Below are 21707 nucleotides of genomic sequence, written 5' to 3' on the forward strand. Positions count from 1 at the left end.
ATACCAGGACTTTCAAGATGTCTTTCAGAAAGAACAGGCTAATACCCTGCCACCGCATAGACCATACGATTGCCAAATCGAACTGATACCCGGCGCACAAATCCCTTGTGGGTGAATGTACGCACTCACAGAACCAGAAAACCAGTACCTGAATGCCTATCTTGACCAATACCTGGCCAACGGGTTCATCCGTCCTTCGAAGTCTCCAGCAGCCAGTCCTCTATTCTCCGTACCGAAAAAGGAGGGGGACTTGAGAACGTGCATCGACTATCGTGCACTGAACCAGATTACTGTAAAAAAAAGCTACCCCCTGCCACTGATCCCTGAATTGCTTGATCAAGTCAAAGATGCCCAAATCTACACAAAACTAGACCTGAGGGGGGCATATCACCTTGTTTGCGTAAAACAGGGGGACGAATGTAAAACCGCTTTTTGCACCAAATACGGCTTGTACGAATATCAAGTAATGCCCTTTGGCCTTTGCAACGCGCCTGCAGCATTTCAATACTTCATGAACGATGTCCTACGGGAATTGATTGATGTCTGTGCTCTAGTGCACATCGACGATATTCTAGTATATTCTGCACCAAAGCAGGACCACGTTAAAAACGTTCGATCCATATTGGAGAAACTCTGTCAACACCAGCTCTACACCAAGCTCGAAAAGTGCTTATTCCACGTCTCCGAGGTGGAATTCCTGGGCTTTATTCTCAGCCCGAATGTAATCCGAATGGATGTACACAAGGTAGATGCTATCCTGAACTGCCCATCCCCAAATTCATTCAAGGGGGTTCAAAGTATGCTGGGTGTTTGCAAATTTCTACCGCCGGTTCATCCCAGGATTTTCGCAAATCGTACATCCCATCACGTCATTGCTAAGGAAAAGCAACAAAAAGTTCCAGTGGACAACAGAAGCCGAGGAAGCTTTCCAGGAACTCAAAGCAAGATTCACATCTTCTCCAATCTTACGCCACCCTCGCCCTGATTTCCCATACCTGGTGGAAACGGACGCCTCAAGCATGGCTATGGGAGCCGTCCTCTCACAAAAGGTCCCCAAAACGGGCCAGTTACACCCTGTTGCCTTCTGGTCGCGTAAATTCACACCCCCTGAGCTCAATTACGCTATCACAGACAAAGAACTCCTGGCCATTAAGTCAGCCTTTAAGGCATGGCGGCAGTACCTCTTGGGCGCCAGACACACAATCACCATAATAACTGACCACCGGAACCTCCAGTACCTAAAAACGGCAAAGGCCCAATCCTCACGACAACTACATTGGGGTCTTTTTTTTGCTGACTATGACTACGTGATTACATTTCGACCAGACCCCTGACCCAATAGCAATTATCCCGAGTGACAAGCTCCTAGGAATCCCAGCAACCATAACGCAGAAAGAATTACATGAAGAAATCCAAAACCAATTACAAGCGTGGAGTGCACAAGGAGAACATTACATGATAAAAGTTCAGTTGCCCTACCTCAGGAATCGTTTATTCTTACCAAACCAAGAACTACGAGAACAAGTCATGTCCGGTTATCATGAATCCTTGATCGAGGGCCACCCCGGAATCGCTAAAACCTTAGCCAAGGTAAAACAAAATTATTGGTGGCCCACGTGGCGTAAAGACATTATCCAATTAATTCTATCTTGTGGAGTGTGTGCTCAAAATAAGTCATCCAAGCAGAAACCGGCTGGGCTATTACAACCATTGGAAATCCCACCAGCACCCTGGCACACGTTGTCCCCCGATTTTATTACTGACATTCCACCCAGTCAAGGGTTTAACAATATTCTTGTGGTCGTGGACCTATTTGTTACACATGGCCGTAGATGGTCACTATGGTCCTGTACCCGATTGTACGGTACACGTACCCGCTTGAGTGGTATCCTTTGGAGAAGCAGTTCCAAGATGGATGCCTTTAGAGATCTTTGAGTGGACAGCAGCGGTTCAGTCTTCCCACGTCCCTGCGAGACGCCGCAGACCGCTCACGTGACCCTATTTCCAGACTCGAAGCCTACGGATCTTCGCGTCACTTCTGCTACTGATGCTCCTCATTTCCTACAGTTGCTCTACTCAGTCCCCGTTCCTTGTGAGTGCAGACCAGCCCAGCTTATCCAACATTACCCAGCCAATTCGAGAGAAGTCTCTCCGGCTTTCATTTCCTCCCAGAAACCCGCGAGGAGTTCCTGTTGCTTACCTGCAAACCTTTGAGTACCCATCTTGTCAAGCCTAAGCCTTTCTAGACTCTATCAACGAAGAAGCCTCCCAGAGGACATCAGTTTTCTACCACACCTCAGGGACATCTTCACTTCCACACCTGCCTGAACCTCGAGCCTCTTCCAGGGTTTTCTTCCCATTAGAGGGTTTCCCTGGCGGTCTTGTCCTCTCCCCTGGTAATTCTATTTCTAGGCCGGGGGGGCCAGGGTTGCCTCAGGGGAACCTTCACAGACGCATTTGCCTCTTCCATATTGGATTCTTCGACTTGTCAAGGTGAGCGAGTTGAAACCTTTGGTAACAGCTGCTTATTCATACCGTAGTTTATAGAATTAACAGTAAGCGACGCCCTTTATTGACAGTCGGTATCCTCATGGAACAACAAATGCAGCAATTAATGGCGGCCATGCAAGCCATGTCGTTAGAGGTGCAATCTTTGAAACAAGATAAGGCTCAACTGCGACAGCAAGTCGCTAGAGCTTTTTCAGACACTCCCCCATCCTCCTTACACACAGTCATGTATGATGGTGATCCTTATAAACATAAGGAATTCCTCGACAGTTGTACAGTACAGTTTACCTTTAAATCATGTTTTTTCCCTACAGACAAAGACAAAGTGGGATATGTGATTTCTCATCTTTCGGGCCCTGCTTTAGCTTGGGCCACTCCTTTAGTCACCTCTAACAATGTGATTCTAGACTCTTACCAGCCTTCTCTAATAGCCTTAAGTCTATGTTTGGCAGAAAGGAAATAACAGTTGCTACACAAGAAAGGCTCCTTGATCTTAAACAGGGGAATAAGGATTTACTAGGGTACATCACCCAATTTAAACAATTGTCCTCGGAATTGGGTTGGCCGGATGACGGACTTCTTACCCTTTTTTTGTAGAGGCTTAACAAAAGAACTTAAAGATGATCTCTCTAAAGTGCCCCGCCCAGCCAACTTGGCTGATATGATCGCTCTAACTATGCAGATAGATTATAGGATGCATGAACGTTCCTACGAAAGAAGAAAGGGCAAAGGACTACGATCACATAGTGATTATTCTTCTACAGGGAATAAAACTCTCCCTCAAAATGAAGAACCTATGCAAATAGGGAACATAAGAGGACCGTTATCAACGACCGAGAGGGAAAGGAGAAAAACACTCGGATTATGTATGTACTTTGGGTCCTCCTCTCATGTGTTAAAGGGTTGTCATTTGGTGCCCCCACGTCGCAGTCCTAACACCAAGTCGGGAAACTCCAAGACCCTACCGTTAGGGGAAGAACGGTAGGGAAACAGAATCCTCCTTCCCCATGCCAAACCAATATGACTTTAGACAAAGCCACAAATGATCAGACGATGGTGGTAGTATCCTTGTCTATGATATTATCTGAACATTTACTACCCGGTATTCCTGCTTTGGTTGACTGCGGTGCAGCAGGTATTTTTTTGGATTACGATGGACAAAAAGACACAGTATTCCTCACATAACCAAGGCCTTTGTTACTCCCATCCAAGGAGTAGACAGGAGCCCGTTAAGCTCTGGTCCTATTAAAGAACAAACTTATCCAATTACCTGCATGATAGCTAACCATAAGGAAACCCTAGTTTTCGATCTGATCAAAACTGCCCATTTTCCTATCATCTTAGGGCTTCCGTGGTTGAGACTCCACAATCCATTCATTAACTGATCAGCGGGTACTCTTTTCCTAGGGTCAGAATATTGCATACACCATTGCCTTTCCCAGGAATCAGTAGGTTTACATATCCCCTCTTTAGAGGCTCCTAATCCTTCTGTAGCAACCATTAATCTACTAGAAACTGTCCCTAAATGTCATTGGAAATTCTGAGCTATCTTTGAAGATCCCGAGTTCCCTGCGTTACCTCCACATCGGAGAGATGATTGCCATATTGATCTGCTTCCAGAACAGCCCATTCCTTTTGGTAGGATGTATGTACTCTCCCAACGTGGGAAGAATGTTTTGAAAGAGTACCTTCAAACCAATTTACGAAATGGCCTTATAACCGAATCAGTGTCACCGGTGGGAGCTTCTCTGTTTTTCATCTCCAAAAATGACTCAGATGAACTCCGCCCTTGTATTGACTACCGGGGTCTAAACAAAATAACCATCGCTGACACATACCCCATGCCTCTCATAACGGATATTATCGAAGCGATTCGAGGGGCGACTCTCTACACAAAGCTTGATCTTAGAGGTGCTTATCATCTCATACGAATAGCTGCAGGTGATGAATGGAAAACTGCTTTTCGCACACCTTTTGGTCATTTTGAATATCACGTTATGCCGTTCGGTTTGGTTAATGCCCCGGCTATCTTTCAGCGGTTTATGGACCATCTATTTGCCGACATTTTATTTAATTTTGTCATCATCTACTTGGATGATATCCTGGTGTATTCCAACTACCCTGAGGATCATATCCAACATGTTAATACAGTTTTGGAACGGCTTCAATCGAATAAACTCTACTGTAATGCCACCAAATGTGAGTTCCATCTGGATCAAGTTAACTATCTAGACTTTGTACTGTCGTCTCAGGGAATTTCTATGGACCCAAAGAAAGTATCAGCAGTTTTGGATTGGCCATCTCCTGCAAGTGTAAAGGATGTGCAGCGGTTTTTAGGGTTCGCAAACTTCTACCGGAAGTTCATTCCCTGTTTTTCCAAAATCATTCTACCCATCACCAGACTTTTGAAAAAAGGTAACATGTTCTCTTGGAACGATTCGGCTCAGAAAGCCTTCCAAGCTTTAAAAGAAAAGTTTACTTCTGCTTCCATTCTTATCACACCCGATCAATCTAAGCAATTCATTGTGGAAACAGATGCATCGCAATATGCTTTAGGAGCCGTACTTTTACAAGAGTCGGAGCAGGGGGAAGAACGACCAGTAGCCTACTTATCTAAAACCTTCAATACAGCAGAACAGAACTACTCTGTACTAGAGAAAGAATTGTTGGCTATTAAACAGGCCTTCAAGGAATGGAGACATTTACTATTAGGATCTACCCATCCTATTAAGGTTCACACAGACCATCAGAATCTCAGGGTGCTCCAAAATGCTTACACTACTAACAGTCGACAAGCCCGCTGGGCTCATTTTTTTCTTCCCTTCCGGATCGAATTCACCTTTCTGCCAGGAAAACACAATGAAAGGGCAGACGCTATATCCCGCAAGGATTCCCCTACTTCCAAATTCTGTTCGGAGAAAATGTTTCCCAATGCTCAATTCCTCGCTGTCATAACAGACTTTCTGCAAAAGGTGCGAATTGCTACAGCTCAAAATCTATCATTGTGTGAGAGTATCGCTTCCTTCCATCATCTTACTAAAGAAACGGGTTATTCTTTCTTGGGACGCAGGTTCTGATTCCACTCCTTCATTACAACTGGAAGTGCTACAAATGTGTCATGATTCATGGGCTGCGGGTCATCGAGGGGTTCTTTCCACGTTGGAACTTATACTACGACATTTCTGGTGGCCAAATCTAAGATCTGATGTCCGTGATTATGTTGCAGCTTGCAGTATCTGTATCAAAGACTCCACGAACCCCACCTTTGGGATTACTAACAAGGATGCCTATCCCAGACCGACCTTGGCAAATTATATCCACTGATTTTGTGTCTGATTTACCTCTATCTGAGAACAAGACAACCATTATGGTGACTATAGATTATTTCACTAAATTGGCTCATTTCACCCCTTTAGAGAAATTACCTGGAGCAACATTAATGGCTAAAATCTTCCTCTCTGAAATTTTCTCTCGTCACGGTCTACCTGAAACTATCGTTTCAGATCGGGGTCCTCAATATACCTCCCTCTTTTGGCAAAAGACATGTCAAGTCTTAGGGGTCAAACGTGCCCTTACCTCAGGATACCATCCCCAAATCAATGGGCAAACGGAACGTTTGAACCAGACTCTAGAAGGATACCTACGATGCTTTGTATCAGCAGCTCAGGATAATTGGGTGGAATTCCTTCCATTTGCTGAATTCGCCTTCAATAATTCTTACCATTCTGCTCTCCAGACTAGTCCCTTTCATTGTTCTTATGGCTACCATCCCTCCTTTGTTCCTACTGTTTCGACTTCTACTTTGAGCTGCCCGGGAGTGGATAGCCTTATTGCCGTCATTCAGGAGGGTCAGAAACTGGCTAAACAATCTCTTCTGGCGGCTCAAGACCGTGCTAAACAATCTGCCGATCTTCATCGTCGTTTAGCCCCGACACTTACTATCGGTGACTCTGTTTGGTTGGCATCCCGCTTCCTTCCTCGCCGCCTTGTTCCGTCAAAACTCTCTCCAAAATACTTTGGACCGTTTAAGGTGTTGTCCATGGTGGGTGCAGCGGCGGTCAAACTGGCTTTGCCTGCCTCCTGGTCTTGTATACATCCTGTGTTTCATATGTCTCAGATCAAATTGTTTGTGCGAGATCGATTTCACTGGAGTGGAGGTGCTCCTCCACCTCCTGTCCTTACGGACTGTGGTCCAGAATTTGAGGTGGCCGATATATGTGACTCTCGTTATCGACGAGGCCGATTGCAGTTTTTGATTGACTGGAAGGCTATTCCCCAGCGGAAAGGACATGGGAACCAGCCTCTGGCGTTCATGCACCTCAGCTGGTGCGCAGGTTTTTTCGTCTTCACCTGGGTAAACCGGGGGCGACCCCCAGCAGAAGGGGGCATACTGTTACACATGGCCCTAGATGGTCACTATGGTCCCGTACCCGATTGTACAGTACACGTACCCGCTTGAGTGGTATCCTTTGGAGAAGCAGTTCCAAGATGGACGCCTTTAGAGACCTTCGAGCGGACAGCAGTGGTTCAGTCTTCCCACGTCCCGGTGAGACGCCGCAGACCGCTCACGTGACCCTATTTCTGGACTCGAAGCCTACGGATCTTCGCATCGCTTCTGCGACTGACGCTTCTCATTTCCTACTGTTGCTCTACTCAGTCCTTGTTCCTTGTGAGTGCAGACCAGCCCAGCTTATCCAACATTACCCAGCCAATTCGAGAGAAGTCTCTCCGGCTTGTATTTCCTCCCAGAAACCCGCGAGGAGTTCCTGTTGCTTACCTGCAAACCTTTCGAGTACCCATCTCGTCAAGTCTAAGCATTTGTAGACTCTATCAACGAAGAAGCCTCCCAGAGGACATCAGTTTTCTACCACACCTCAGGAACATCTTCACTTCCACACCTGCCTGAACCTCGAGACTCCAGCCTCGTCCAGGGTTTTCTTCCCATTAGAGGGTTTCCCTGGCGGTCCTGTCCTCTCCCCTCGTAATTCTATTTCTAGGCCGGGGGGGCCAGGGTTGCCTCAGGGGAACCTTCACAGCCGCATGTGCCTCTTCCATATTGGATTCTTCGACTTGTCAAGGTGAGCGAGTTGAAACCTTTGGTAACAGCTGCTTATTCATACCGTAGTTTATAGAATTAACACTATTTTCAAAAACGGCACATTTCATTCGTCTTAAGGGGCTCCCAAATGCTTCCACTCTGGCAAAGGTATTTCTTGAAGGCATCGTACGGCTCCATGGGTTTACTTCAGTTTTAGTCTCAGACCGAGGTACTCAATTCGTATCTAACTGCTGTAGAAAATGCTGCTCTATGGCCCAGATCGACATCCGGCTATCCACGAGTCACCATCCCCAAACGGGTGGTCAAACTGAGAGGACAAATCAGACGCTCGAGCAGTATCTGCGTTGCATGTTACACCAAGCTGAAGGAAGCTGGTTCGACCTATTATGGATAGCTGAATATGCTTATAATAATTCCCTACACACCAGCACTGGGCAGACACCCTTTTATACCATGTATGGCAGGCACCCACGTACTTCTGAGTTGGACGTTCCTACAACCCTGGAAATGCCAGCAGTCAAAACCTTGCACACGACCATTTCTCAAACCTTTCAAAGGGCAGCTGAACACCTACTTCAAGCTTAGAATCGCCAAAAGAAGTTTGCTGATCAACACCGAGCAAAGGCCCCCAACTACCAAGTGGGAGAAAAAGTCTGGCTGGCGTCTAAACATGTGTCCATTAAAGGAACCCGAACTTTCTGTCCAAGATACCTTGGTCCATTCACCGTCACCTCTGTGATAAATCCTGTGGCGGTCAGACTAACTATGCCGTCAAACATGCAGATTCATCCTGTTTTCCACGTGTCTCTCGTTAAACCTGTTCAACCTGGGACCCGGGTAGCAACGCCACCGCAGCCAGTGGTAGTCGACGGGGAGCCAGAATTCGAAGTCAAGGACATCCTGGATTCAAAGAATGTCAGATCCAAATTATACTACTTAGTAGACTGGAAGGGGTATGGTCCACAAGACAGGACATGGGAGCCTTGTGAGTACATCCTTGCACCTCGCTTGCTTAGAGGATTTCATCAAAACCATCCAAACAAACCAGGACCAGACAGAAGAGCCACCTTGAGAAGGGCCTTGGGGGGGAGTGATGTCATGATTCCTGCCCCTCATGTCCCCTACCCTCCAAGATGTCAGGCTGGAGCAAGGCCACAATCACCTACATGGCCCTCAAGGGCCTCTCCATCCCTCCAAAGACCTACTTGGAGTCAGACTTGGCGCTTGTGGCCCAGACTCACTCACTCCCATAGGATAACATTGGGGATTGGACTTGATGGGGACAAGATGGATGCCCCCACATATTTCGGTTCCCAGAACTGCATGTGCAGTCTGGTCTTTTGGGTGTGGTTCAGCCCAGAGACACCTGGGATACCCAGAGACTATTTAAGCCACGCCCAGGCTGAGAAACATGCTTTGTGTTTTCTGCACCTGCAGCGTGACACTCACGGTGTTCGGATCGGTCTCCAGTAGGCCTGCATCTTTCTTCTGTGCTCAGCTCCTGCAAGAACAAGAACACCGTTAGGAACACCCTTACCTTGCGGCGCTTCTGCACATCATTCATCGCTTCTTCTGTTCTACGGGCATCTTCGGCGGTGTCATTCCCATCCCGGCACGCCGCTTCCTAAGGAAAAGGGAAAAGAACAGTGTCGTGATAAGCTTCTAGGCGCTTGCAGTAACCTGCACTTGCACTTACCCACTGAGCTATCTTGTGTGTATTAGAGCCTATTCGAAGCGTGGAGGAAAATACTGACATCAACCAGGCCTCTCGAACTGGGTGAGCCTGCATGCTTGTAAGGGGTTAATTGCGAAGGCCTTTCCTGAAGACATAAAACATCTAGCGTTTGCAAGAGGCTCTACGCAGCCCTTGGGAGCCAGGCACAGCTTGGCACAGCTTTGCACAGCTTTGCACAGCTTTGCTCGTCTTCGCTCTGCGAGTCAGGTGCACTGATAAGGCAAGAATGTCAGATCTTCTCAAAACACAGTGCACGAAGCCTGGGAGCCAAGACTGACTGTTTCCAGTCTTGTAACTTTACAAGCGAAAACATGTTTACTGCCCGGAAGGGTGAGTCTAGAAGCTTCTCGAAGAGCTGATACGTCATGATAATTGACGTGCAGCCCCTAATAAGAGAACTATACTTGGACCAGTGAGGTAGGGACTCATCCTGGGCTGTTGGTGAGACGCGCGTACCAAGAGGAACAGTGCCTGGACGACCAGCTGTGCACTATCTGGGCCGAGACTCCTAGCAGCACACCCCCGCTCTGGTGTAGGACTGTGGGGGCTTGGCCAGTCCTCCCCTCTTCTCCCGATCAGTGCCGGGCACCTATAGCGGCGAGGGTCCCGGGTGTGATCTGATCATACCTTCATCTACATTTTATTAGGAGCGTAAGACAAAATAATTGCATATTCATCTGTGATTGACAATTGCCATTATGCAGCTTGCACTTTCTATTTCCATATTATTGTAAATTGCTGCTTAGTTCTCATTAGACACTGTAGATAATAAATGCAAGCATCATTTATTCTGTGTGATTGGCTTTCTTCCAGACTGAGTTCATCGTGTGTCATAAACCTTACTTGTGTGGGAAGGTAATTAGGAGTGATTTACTTTGCACAAAGGGCTGGATCCCAGGGGGTGCAGGTTCTCTTTATCACTACATTTGGCGCTGTGAGCAGGGTTTATGAGCACAATGCCTTTCTGGAAAAAACATGCAAAAGATGAATGCAATGGGGAAGATGGTGCACTCTGCCACATTCCAGGATGGCCGGCATCAATTGCTTGGTCGGGTGTGGCAGATATTTTGCATCGGTACTTGGCACCGAGGGCATGGGACATGCTTGAAAATGATGTTTCCCCGGAGGTAATTAGTGAGTGCTTGGAGAGTTTACAACTTGGGAAATGCATAAGGAAGCTAAAGGCAGCAGGAAACATAGGCTGGTTGTTCCTGCTGGCGCTCCGAAAGGTGCATGAGAATGAATTGCTTAAAGAGGCGCAGATTCGCAAACTAACAGATGAGATTTCCCTGCTCCAGGAGCAACAAATCATTATGAGAGAGACCCTTGAATCGTCCGTTAAGCAGGCTGATCAGATGGAGGACAGGTGTGCCTCTTTAGCTGTGCGTGTAGCCACGCACAAGCGCAGACAGCAGCGGGGCAATCTGTCAAAGATAAGGATTCGCGCGCTAATTAGGAAAGATAACTGGGACCCAAATTTATGGTCGGGTGAAGTCAGTGACAGGGAAACTGAGCAAGCATATGACTGGAATGAATCTGTTGAAGTCAGGCTTGCAGAGTTAGATTGTTCTGCCGAAGAGGAGCTGAAATGTGTTTATCCAGCGCAGCCGTTAATCACTAACAAGTCAAAAGGCCAAGCTGGCGGTGCAAATATTCAGAATACTAGGATTGTCCGCGATTATACACAGACAGAGCTTTTAGAGATTGCTAAGTTATTTAGACAGATGGCAGGTGAAGCACTTCTGAAGTGGTACCTTCGCCTCTGGGACACGGGTGCCGATAGCATCTTCTTAACCCCAGATGAACTGTTAAAGATAGGTTCACTCACTACTAATGTAATGTTGGGACAGATAGAGCGCGGTGCGCTCGGGCAGCAAGGCTCTCATTCCTTGTTTAATTGGCTCCAGACTGCCCTATTAAATTTGTATGGGAGTCCAATGGATATGGAAGAGAGTGGGGCGGTTGGCAGTCACTAACTGAAGCAACAGATCAGCTTAGAGAGATGGGATTTGTGCCGGTTTTTATGAAGATGATAGAATGTATACATCATGTTGTTAGAGCTCAGGTATTGGTCAATGGAGTTATTTTGGGTTCATTTCCATTGTTGAAAGGTACGCGGCAAGGGTGCCCGTTGTCTCCATTTTTGTTTGACTTGGCGCTGGAGCCTCTTGCTGCATATATTAGACAATGTAAATTGATCAAGGGAATTGTGTTTGGTGGGATGGAAGTTAAAATGTTATCATATGCGGATGATATGATGCTTTTGTTGTTCAATCCAGAAGTGTGTGGAGATGTAATTAAGGATATGTTTAAGGAGGTAGGTGACATTTCGGGTCATAAAGTAAATTGGGATAAAACTGAGATTTTTCCGTTGTCTAGAACATGTGATAGTAATATTTTAAGCTCATGGAATTGTAAGTGGTCGCTAGGGGGGGTCACATATTTAGGAATACATATTATTGGGGATTTGAACAAATTGTTACAATATAATTTGGATCAGGTAACTGCGAGCATATCATTACTAATAAAGAGATAGGAGAGATTGACATTGAATTTATGGGCAAAGATTAATGCAATCAAAATGGTTCTCTTACCCAAACTCTTATATGTTTTGCAATCCATTCCTTTCATGATTTATAAAAAACAATTGATAAAGGTTGATAGACTATTCCAATCCTTTTTGTGGGGTGCTGGGAAAAAGCCTGGGGTTCCAAAATATATATTGATGCAAAGTGTGGAGAAAGGGGGATTTGGTTATCCAGATTTACTGAAGTACTATAAAGCATTTTTACTTAAAAAGAGTTCATATTATTTTAGGGAAGTGAATGAAAAGGAGCCGATTTGGCTGAGTATGGAAAGGGGTATATGTGCACCATATGATCTGGGGAATATTTACAGTATGGGTAAATTGCCGAATAAACGATTGAAGCTAATTCCCGTGGTGGCAACTAGACAGGTGATAGGGTCATGGTTTAGAGAAAATGGGCAGGGCTATGGCTTCTGCCCGGATGCTTCTATTTGGTATAATGAAGCTCTGCAAATAAATAATAAATGTCTAAACTGGATTAGTTGGATTAATAAGGGAATTCTGAAGCTAGGGGATGTGATGGATGGGAGCCAATTGTTGGGATTTGAAGATCCACAGTGTAGATATGGTTTGAATCGAAGAGAATTGAATAGATACTTGGCTCTAGCTTCCATGATTAATTTAAGGATAGGTATGGCTGGGGGTTCTGTTGGGGGAAAACCAGTATTTAGCAAATTATTGGAAGGTCAGGAATATTGTGTACGGACTAATATACAATTTATGCCTATTGGTGAAAATATTCAATCTACATGGACTGGACTGAAGGAATGTTGGTCACATGATATTGGGAGGGTTATTACTGATGAGGACTGGAGTGACATACTGAGGGTGAATTTACATTTGGGAGCAGACATAGGTTTGCGTTTGATTCGACAGAAGATCATTGGAAGGCTATATTGGACACCGGTTAAGATGTTTTAATTGGGTCTTCAATCTTGTGATTTATGCTGGTGCTGTGGCATTGCTAGAGGCACCCGGTTACACTTACTGTGGGAATGTCCGAGAGTGCAATTGTATTGGCGGGATGTCATTGATAGGATTGGTCTGATTTATGGAATAAACTTACTAAGTTCTATTGTCACATAAAAATAGATATGTGCGTTCTAGAAAATGTACTTATTGGATTGATAGGGCAGTGATGGTAGCAATTAAATTAATTCTCAGAATTTGGAAAAAGAGGAAAATGCCTAATGTCGAGGAGTGGTTAACGGAGTTGCATATTCTATCACAGTATGATAAGGTTTCATTGGAAAATAAAGATAAAGGTGAGGAATACATAAAGTTATGGGGCCCATTTTTGGCTCTTTATGATTAATGTGACTCTGGTGGATATGTCATCTGAGGAGGAAAGGGGGATAAGGCAGAGGTGATGGTGTTTTTTTCTTCGCCCCACTTGTGTTGTCTCTTGTGTTGTTCTGTGTATATTTGTCAGTTTGCTGTTATGTTTCGCAGGATAAAGCTATTATGACAGATTGAAATGTATGATGCTTATATTGTTCTGTAAATTAAGTTGTGATGCTTTACTGTGAGACATTGTTTACTTTATTGGTAGTTGTTGTTGTTCATTGCAAACTTAATAAAGTGTTTAAAAAAAAAAAAAGATGGGTTTACAGTGTGCACTGTACAGTGCAAATTTTGCAGGGCCTGTCATGGAGTTGTTTACAGCTGGCATGCGCGCACGTTTGTTAAGAAATGCACCGAGTCACATGAAAGGCGCATTGCTTTCATTGCTAGGTCCAGCGCAAGGCAAAGCCATTGGTGAAGTGCCACTTCTGCTAGGGCAATTAGAAGGGCTGGATGTGCGTAAAGCAGCGCGCCTAGTGGCTGCAAGTAATGATTCAGAGAAAAAGCGTGGCAAAAATGTAAAGTCTAAAGAGAAAACTGACACTGTTGAGGTCACGCGCAGACAAATGTGGGTGGACCTGCTAAAAGCAGGAATTCCAGGGGGAAGACATAGACGGTAAACCCACACCTGTACTGCTAGAGAAATGGAAGAAATTGAGAAAACAGGGATTGGGAAAAACTAAGCCCTCTGCACCCTCTGAAGAAGAGGTGTTGAAGCGCAAAGTGCAAGCAAAAGGTTACCCTGATTTGGCAAAGAACTAGTGGGAGGTCCCAGACCCCATTTTTGATTGAAGGGCAGGCTCTGTCTTTGAGGTACGGTTAATAAAGAGAACTAGTCCCAGAGACAGACGGCCTTTTGTGCCACTTACATTGTATTTGGATGAGAAAGTAAAACATGTCTTGGCTCTATTAGACACAGGAGCTGAGGTAACCATTCTGAATGGCAATCCCAGTAAATTATCTGGTCCCAGAGTTTTGGTCAATGGTTATGGGGGAGCAGAAACTGTTGCAAAAGCCTTTAATGTAAAAATGTCAATTTGCGAGGGATTGCCTTTCACAGCAAATGTTTTGATCCAGATATACCGGAGTACATCCTTGGAATGGATGTATTGTTGGGCAAAAGTGTGACTACAGATTTAGGTGAATTTGTTTTTGGCAATCGAAAAATCCATGTTAGAGTTGTCAACCCCGTTGTGGTTGGGCATGCCAAATGGTCCCCCTTGCATTTACCTCCTCCTGCTGAGCCAGTGTGCGTGAAACAGTACTGGTTGCCAGGAGGACATAAAGATATTGGTGAAACTATTGAGTCATTGGTGAAAGCTGGCATAGTGAGGCCAGCAGTCAGCCCATTCAACTCGCCGATCTGGCCTGTCCGCCGCCCAGATGGGGCATGGCGTCTGACGATTGATTACCACATTTTGAACAAGAAGGTGCCGCCCTTAGCTGCGGCGGTGCCAGACATCATCACTCTGATTGAAAACCTTACGAAAGAAGTGGGTGAATGGCATGTGGTCCTTGACCTGGCCAATGCATTTTTCTCCATTGATATTGAATCACAAGACCAATTTGCTATCACTTGGGGAGACAGACAATTTACCTTTACTAAATTGCCCCAGGGGTATTTGCATAGTCCCACTCTGTATCATGGATTGATTGCCAGAGACTTAAAGATGGTGCAGTTGGATGATGTGTTTATTGCTCATTACATTGATGACATCATGCTGACCAGTGCTGAGAAAGAACATGTAGAAAAAGCTGCTGAAAAGTTGATCACACACATGCAAAATCGGGGGTGGGCCATGAATCCCAAAAAGGTACAGGGGCCTGCCCAAGAGGTGAAGTTTCTAGGTGCAATCTGGTCTGGGTCAGTTAAGAAAATTCCCGACCCGATAATTGATATGGTTCAGCAGATGGCTCCACCAGCAGATAAAAAAGAGGTGCAAAAATTCATTGGGTTAATGGGTTTTTGGAAAAATCACATACCTCATTTAGCCTGATACTGAAACCCATTTACAAAGTCACCAGAAAGAAACATGACTTTACATGGGGCCTAGAGCAACAGGCTTCCTTCCAACAGGCTAAGGACGCGTTGCAACATTACATCACGCTGGGGCCCATGACAAAAACTGATCCTTTTGAACTGGAAATTCTTGTCTACAATGCCGTGGCTGTGTGGAGCTTGTGGCAAAAGCAAGGACAGAAAAGAGTGCCGCAAGGGTTCTGGTCAAGGAAGCTCACAGATCCTATGACAAGATACACTCCGCTTGAGAAACAAGTTGCTGCAGTGTAATGGGCTCTAGTTGAGACTGAAAGAATCACAGGCGAGCAACCAGTGACAATTTGCACAGAAATTCCGATCATGGGCTGGGTGCGCGACACTGCTGCAAGCGGGAAAAGTGGCAGAGCACAAGACGCCACTCATGTCAAATGGAAATGGTATTTACAGCAACGTGCGAAAGCTGGCCGCACAGGGGTTTCCAGACTGCAAGAACAAATGCTGGAGGCAGTAGATTTGGAAGCGATGCCTGAACCAAACACCCTTGTGGTGTTGCCAGAATCTCCCTTCAAAGTCGCACCCGCCTATGATACATTGACAGAGGAAGAACAAAAGTCTGCATGGTTCACGGACGGCACCGCAAAGTATGATAAAGGGCAAAGACACTGGCAAGTTGTTGCATTCCAGCCCCGCCGAGAAACACTGCTAATGAGAGAAGGTGTGGGAGGATCTAGTCAATATGCTGAACTGCAGGCGGTGACCTCCGTGATTGAACAGGTGAAGGAAACAGAGACTGCATATATATACACGGACAGTTGGGCCACATATCAAGGCCTGACACATTGGGCACCGGCATGGAGAAGAGACGGCTGGCAGATCAAGAACACTCTGATCTGGGGAGGGCCGGACATCTGGGAAGAGATGTGGTGCAAAGGTGAGAGGTGCAAAATCTGCATTGGGCATGTCGATGCACACATGCCCCCCGACACCTCACTGGCTGCCCTGTTCAACAATGAAGTGGACCAAATGGCAAAGATTTGCCCAGTGACAACACCGCAAGAAGCTGAGGTGTTGCAAGGGATGGCGGATTGGGCACACCAAACCTCAGGGCATCTAGGACAAACAGGAACTTATCAATGGGCAAAAAGGAGACAATTGCCAGACAAGACAAGGATGGCAAGCCAGGCAAGTTGTCTCCCTATGTTGCGTGTGCTGCGAAGTGAAGCACTACCCTCTGGAGAGGAAGCCTCAAGGCCCTTTGAGAAGAGGTGAAAGAGCTGCTAGCGTATGGCAAGTTGACTACATTGGCCCTTTACCGCCCGAGAATGGAAAGCATTATGTGTTGACCATGGTAGACACATACTCTGGACTGTTATTAGTTTATCCAGTCGCCCATGCAGATCAACGGGCTACCTTGCAAGGCATGGAATACCTCCTCAGACACTATGGCATCCCGGATTAAATCCAATCAGACCAAGGCAGCCATTTTGCTGGACACAATGTGCAGGACTGGGCACTAGAGCAAGGCATAAAATGGACACTGCACATCAGCCGGTACCCAGAATCCTCTGCTCTGGTGGAACGTAGCAATGGGCTGCTCAAGCAACAAATAAAGAAGCTGACTAAGACTCACACTCTCAAGGGGTGGTCCAAACACCTGGCACAAGCGCTGTTTGAACTGAACAATCGTCCACTGGGAAATCGCCAGACACCCTTTGTGAGACTGACAAGTGAGAAAGTGGAATCCACAAAGACTCTTGTTGTGTGGAAAACCGACAAAGAAGCAAAGCTGCCTGTGCAAGCCACTGCAGGCAGCATTGGACTTGATCTATCTACCTGTGAAGATGATGTTATACCGGCGGGGCAAACCAAATCTATCTCGCTGGGTATTGGCATCAAATTGCCAGCTGGTACTTATGGACGCATTGCTGCACGATCCAGACTGGCGAAACAAGGCATTGACATATTGGGAGGTGTGATTGATCCTGATTATAGAGGGACTGTTTCGGTACTTTTACATAATGCTGGTGCATCTGCAGTACCATTAACCAAATATGACCGAATTGCACAATTGATTTGTGAGCAAGCAGTTGTTCCCCTAGTGGTAGAGAGCAAGCAACCCCCAGACACTACATTGAGGGGGGAAGGAGGCTTCGGTAGCATGGGGAAAAAGGTGTGGGTTCACCATCCTAACAAAAAGCCTGAGGCTGGGGAAGTGTTAAGTCAAGGTGTTTGAAGTACTTATGTTGTACTTTTGCATAATTCTGACATACCTGTTTATATTCCCGCTACTAGGCTCACACCACGAACGTAGAGCAGTATGAAGGGGAATGGGACTTACCTTGCTGTGGGTGCTCCTGGCCTGCCAAGCCAACGCTTTCTCTGTAAAGAATGGGTTGATGCAAGACGCTACATGGACTCTGAGAATCGCATGCACTACACCTGATGCTCCAGTCCTGCGTGATAACTACAACTGCACCGTAACCTGTGAGAAAAGCGTTACAAATGAGTATCCACATGGAACTGCAAGAGTTCTAGATTGGCACATTGTCGGACACCTTTTGTCACTAACTCATATGACTGGTGCTTATGAAATCTTAGGCCCAAACGTTTCAGTGAATGGATCAAATAATTTGTTTGATGTTTCATGTGTCTTCTGCCCCAAGAACTGCAGCGAGTGTACTCGCCAAGATTTTCTGGACTATAACTTGACCAAATGCCTTTCATACAATTGTACGTTGAAACAGCCTCTACCAGATGGTAGTATGGTGTTTGTATCAAAAACCAATATTGTATATGGTAGGCATCCCACTTGGGGGATGGTGTTTTTCAAATCACACAAAGTAGAAACTGTGAACATGCTAGATTTTCCAGTAGTAAGACAGCTTTTAAATTGCAGACATGTGATGCACGCATCTATCATTACAGAGGTACACTTAGACATAGATTTGTCACGAGGCAATGTTTCCTTAATGCTACCAAGCTGCTATAAATGGAGTCAATTTCTATGGCCCATCACCAAATTGCGCGTAGCTAGGGGGTTAGATTCATTGATTGCGGTGCAGCGGGAGTGGGAACTGGGGCTTTAAATGCTTTTGACATAGAAACTGTGCACAATAAGTTAGCCACTTTGGGTTCTGATGCCAGCGCCGCTATAGAGCTTCTGGCCCAGTGGGGCCCATTGATAAGCCCTATCCTGCGCAACACTGCTACACGTATTGGCAACCACTGGAAGTGGCAGAATTTCAGCTGTGAAGACATTTTCTCTGCCATAGGGCAGGTCAGCAAGACTGCTAAAGACACACAATGCAAACTTTGCTAAATCAGCAGGTGTTAGCTTTCCGCTCCGAATGGGGGCAACTATCTTCAACCCACTGGCACACAGAGCTACAGTTACCAGCAAACATATGGATTAAACCGCTTGCTTTTGATTGCATGAATAATACATGCCATGCGTTAATGCAAGTTAGTAGGACCGCTTATGCTTTAGAAATATGGTGTCCTTTTATAGTATTGCCTATGAAAATCAATGGTTCCTGGTGGGTTCCGCAAATACGAGGGGAATGGTTAGACAGCCAAAACTACACCATCCATAGTCACACCTGCATGCCCTGGGATCAGGGGTGGGTGTGTCCCCTAACTGGGAGGGTTCCGGACCCATGCATGCATCCCGTAGCGGGGGAGTGCACCTAGATGCAATATCACATTAATGGGACTGACATCTTCCAGATAGATCAGCATAAAGCCTGCGTAGTTACTAATCATTCCTTGCTTATTAACAATTATAGGCTATTAGGGAATCCTCAAGTATTTTGCGTAGAACAGGTTGTGACTATCTTAGACATTGTTACTCATACCTTATATTCTTTAACCCAGTGGTCTCACACTACTCTGCATGCTGAGCTCACGCATTTGCTTAACTGGACTCTACCCTATGGGGTGATTACTGCCCGGCTTCAAGCTATTAGACAATTTGCCCAAACTGCTTGGAAAGATTTCCAGACGCTAGCTACCTCAGTTATTTCTGCAGAGTGCAAGCTGATAATAGACAGGAACCAATTAATCAAAACTGCTGACCATCTGCAATCAGTTACTACTCACCACTGGTGGGATGTATTCACTGGATGGTCTCCCTCCTCCACTAAGCTGCTTAATATAATGCTGCATCCATTGCTGTGGTTGCTGATTCCCCTAATATTCATCCTTATCGTTTTCATTGGCCTCTTGCGCAGAATGTCTTTCCTTTATACTAGAATGACTGCGCTAGAGAAACGCTTAATCAGCCTACAGCACACCGTACATGCTTCCAAATCGTGGAACTGAGTCAGCATTTTCAGGCCTCACTTCAAAAGGGGTGGAATGTCGTGATAAGCTTCTAGGCGCTTGCAGTAACCTGCACTTGCACTAACCCACTCAGCTATTTTATGTGTATTAGAGCCTATTCGAAGCGTGGAGGAAAATGCTGACATCAACCAGGCCTCTCGAACTGGGTGAGCCTGCATGCTTGTAAGGGGTTAATTGCGAAGGCCTTTCCTGAAGACATGAAACATCATCTAGCATTTGCAAGAGGCTCTACGCAGCCCTTGGGAGCCAGGCACAGCTTGGCACAGCTTTGCACAGCTTTGCTCGTCTTCGCTCTGCGAGTCAGGTGCACTGATAAGGCAAGAATGTCAGATCTTCTCAAAACACAGTGCACGAAGCCTGGGAGCCAAGACTGGCTGTTTCCAGTCTTGTAACTTTCCAAGCGAAAACATGTTTACTGCCCGGAAGGGTGAGTCTAGAAGCTTCTCGAAGAGCTGATACATCATGATGATTGACGTGCAGCCCCTAATAAGAGAACTATACTTGGACCAGTGAGGTAGGGACTCATCCTGGGCTGTTGGTGAGACGCGTATGCCAAGAGGAACAGTGCCTGGACGACCAGCTGTGCACTATCTGGGCCGAGACTCCTAGCATCACACCCCATCTCTGGTGTAGGACTGTGGGGGCTTGGCCAGTCCTCCCCTCCTCTCCCGAGGAGTGCGGGGCACCTGTAGCAGTGAGGGTCCCGGGTGTGATCTGATCGTACCTTCATCTACATTTTATTAGGAGCGTAAGACAAAATAATTGCATATTCATCTGTGATTGACAATTGCCATTATACAGCTTGCACTTTCTATTTCCATATTATTGTAAATTGCTGCTTAGTTCTTATTAGAGACTGTAGATAATAAATGCAAGCATCATATATTCTGTGTGATTGGCTTTCTTCCAGACTGAGTTTATCGTGCGTCATAAACCTTACTTGTGTGGGAAGGTAATCAGGAGTGATTTACTTTGCACAAAGGGCTGGATCCCAGGGGGTGCGGGTTCTCTTTATCACTACAAACAGAAAAAAGGCATTAGTAAGCATTCAGCGAATCTTCGCTTATTTTTAAAGACTGTACAAGCTTCAAACGCTTACCTGAATCCCAGCCGCTCTGGGGGAACTCTGTCTCTGGAACTTCTCATCCATCTGCAAGAGGGACAAGACACTCCAGGTTAGTGTGAAAACATCTAGAGGTGCAACATACCACGCTTACTCACCGCATTTCTTCTTCATAACCGGGATCCACACTGAAAACGTTGCAGCACCTAAAAGACACAGAAAAAGAACTCAGTTCAATACAAATACGAAAGGGTCCCATCGTGCATCGCGCTCTCACTCACCTTCAGCGCTACACATCTCAGCAGCATGTCGCCATCCCCGGACGCCAGCCATCATCTAAGGAAGGGAAGGAACGAAGTTAGAGAACTGTTCAAAAGACTCATTATACTTACCTATCGGACTCTTGCCAGTGAAGTAACTAGTCAGCAACGAGCCCGCATCAATCAACGTGCCCCTGCGTTGAAAGCAGGACCGAGAGCACACTTTCCAAGAAAACAAGGCCCAGTCTCCAGTCGAGTAGACTCCAGGGAAGGATTCGAGGTCATAAGAGGTCAGAACAGGCTGAGTGACGTCCCCGTGGATACCAGGTGAGCGTTACAATACCAGGAAGGGAGGAGGAAAAAGGACTAACTGGGAGAGCGAAGCGAACTTCGGAATGCACGTCTAGCTACACCAAGCAGTAGCGTTGAGATGCGCGGCACCGGGTAGGCGTGGCCTTTTTCTGGGAAGCTGAACGTAGTAAGAGAGGAATTCCAAAGGCAGCGCGCTTTGGAAGCGTCGGCCATGTTGGTAGGACCGCAGAGTAGACACTGCGGCACATCATGGACCACGAAGTCCAAAAGGGGCGAGCACGCTGGTTCATGGCAGCATGCCTCCTCCCAAGCACGGCGCCTCTAGGTTTGCCTTGGTGGATCCGATGATATCTTCTTAGCAGGCGAGGGGCATTCATGTTTGAGACCGGTTCCCAGGTACGCTCACTGGGAGGGTACCCCTTCCATTCAACCAGGTACTGGAGTTGGCCGCGTCTGTATCTGGAATCACATATCCTGGAGACCTCAAACTCAAGTTGTT

General features: G+C 46.2%; 1 long non-coding RNA gene across 2 annotated transcripts in view; it reads left to right on the plus strand.

Moving 5' to 3' along the window:
- LOC138503033 (uncharacterized) overlaps positions 1-20443 on the plus strand; it is a 282445-nt gene extending 262002 nt beyond the window's left edge. For both annotated transcript variants that reach the window (XR_011279565.1, XR_011279566.1), the window contains one exon: positions 17525-20443. This is a non-coding gene — a long non-coding RNA (uncharacterized lncRNA). The remainder of the gene's footprint in view (positions 1-17524) is intronic.
- The last annotated feature ends 1264 nt before the right edge of the window (positions 20444-21707 follow it).

Source organism: Ambystoma mexicanum, chromosome 11, assembly GCF_040938575.1.
Source record: "Ambystoma mexicanum isolate Mex_15411 chromosome 11, UKY_AmexF1_1, whole genome shotgun sequence".
NCBI lineage: Eukaryota > Metazoa > Chordata > Amphibia > Caudata > Ambystomatidae > Ambystoma > Ambystoma mexicanum.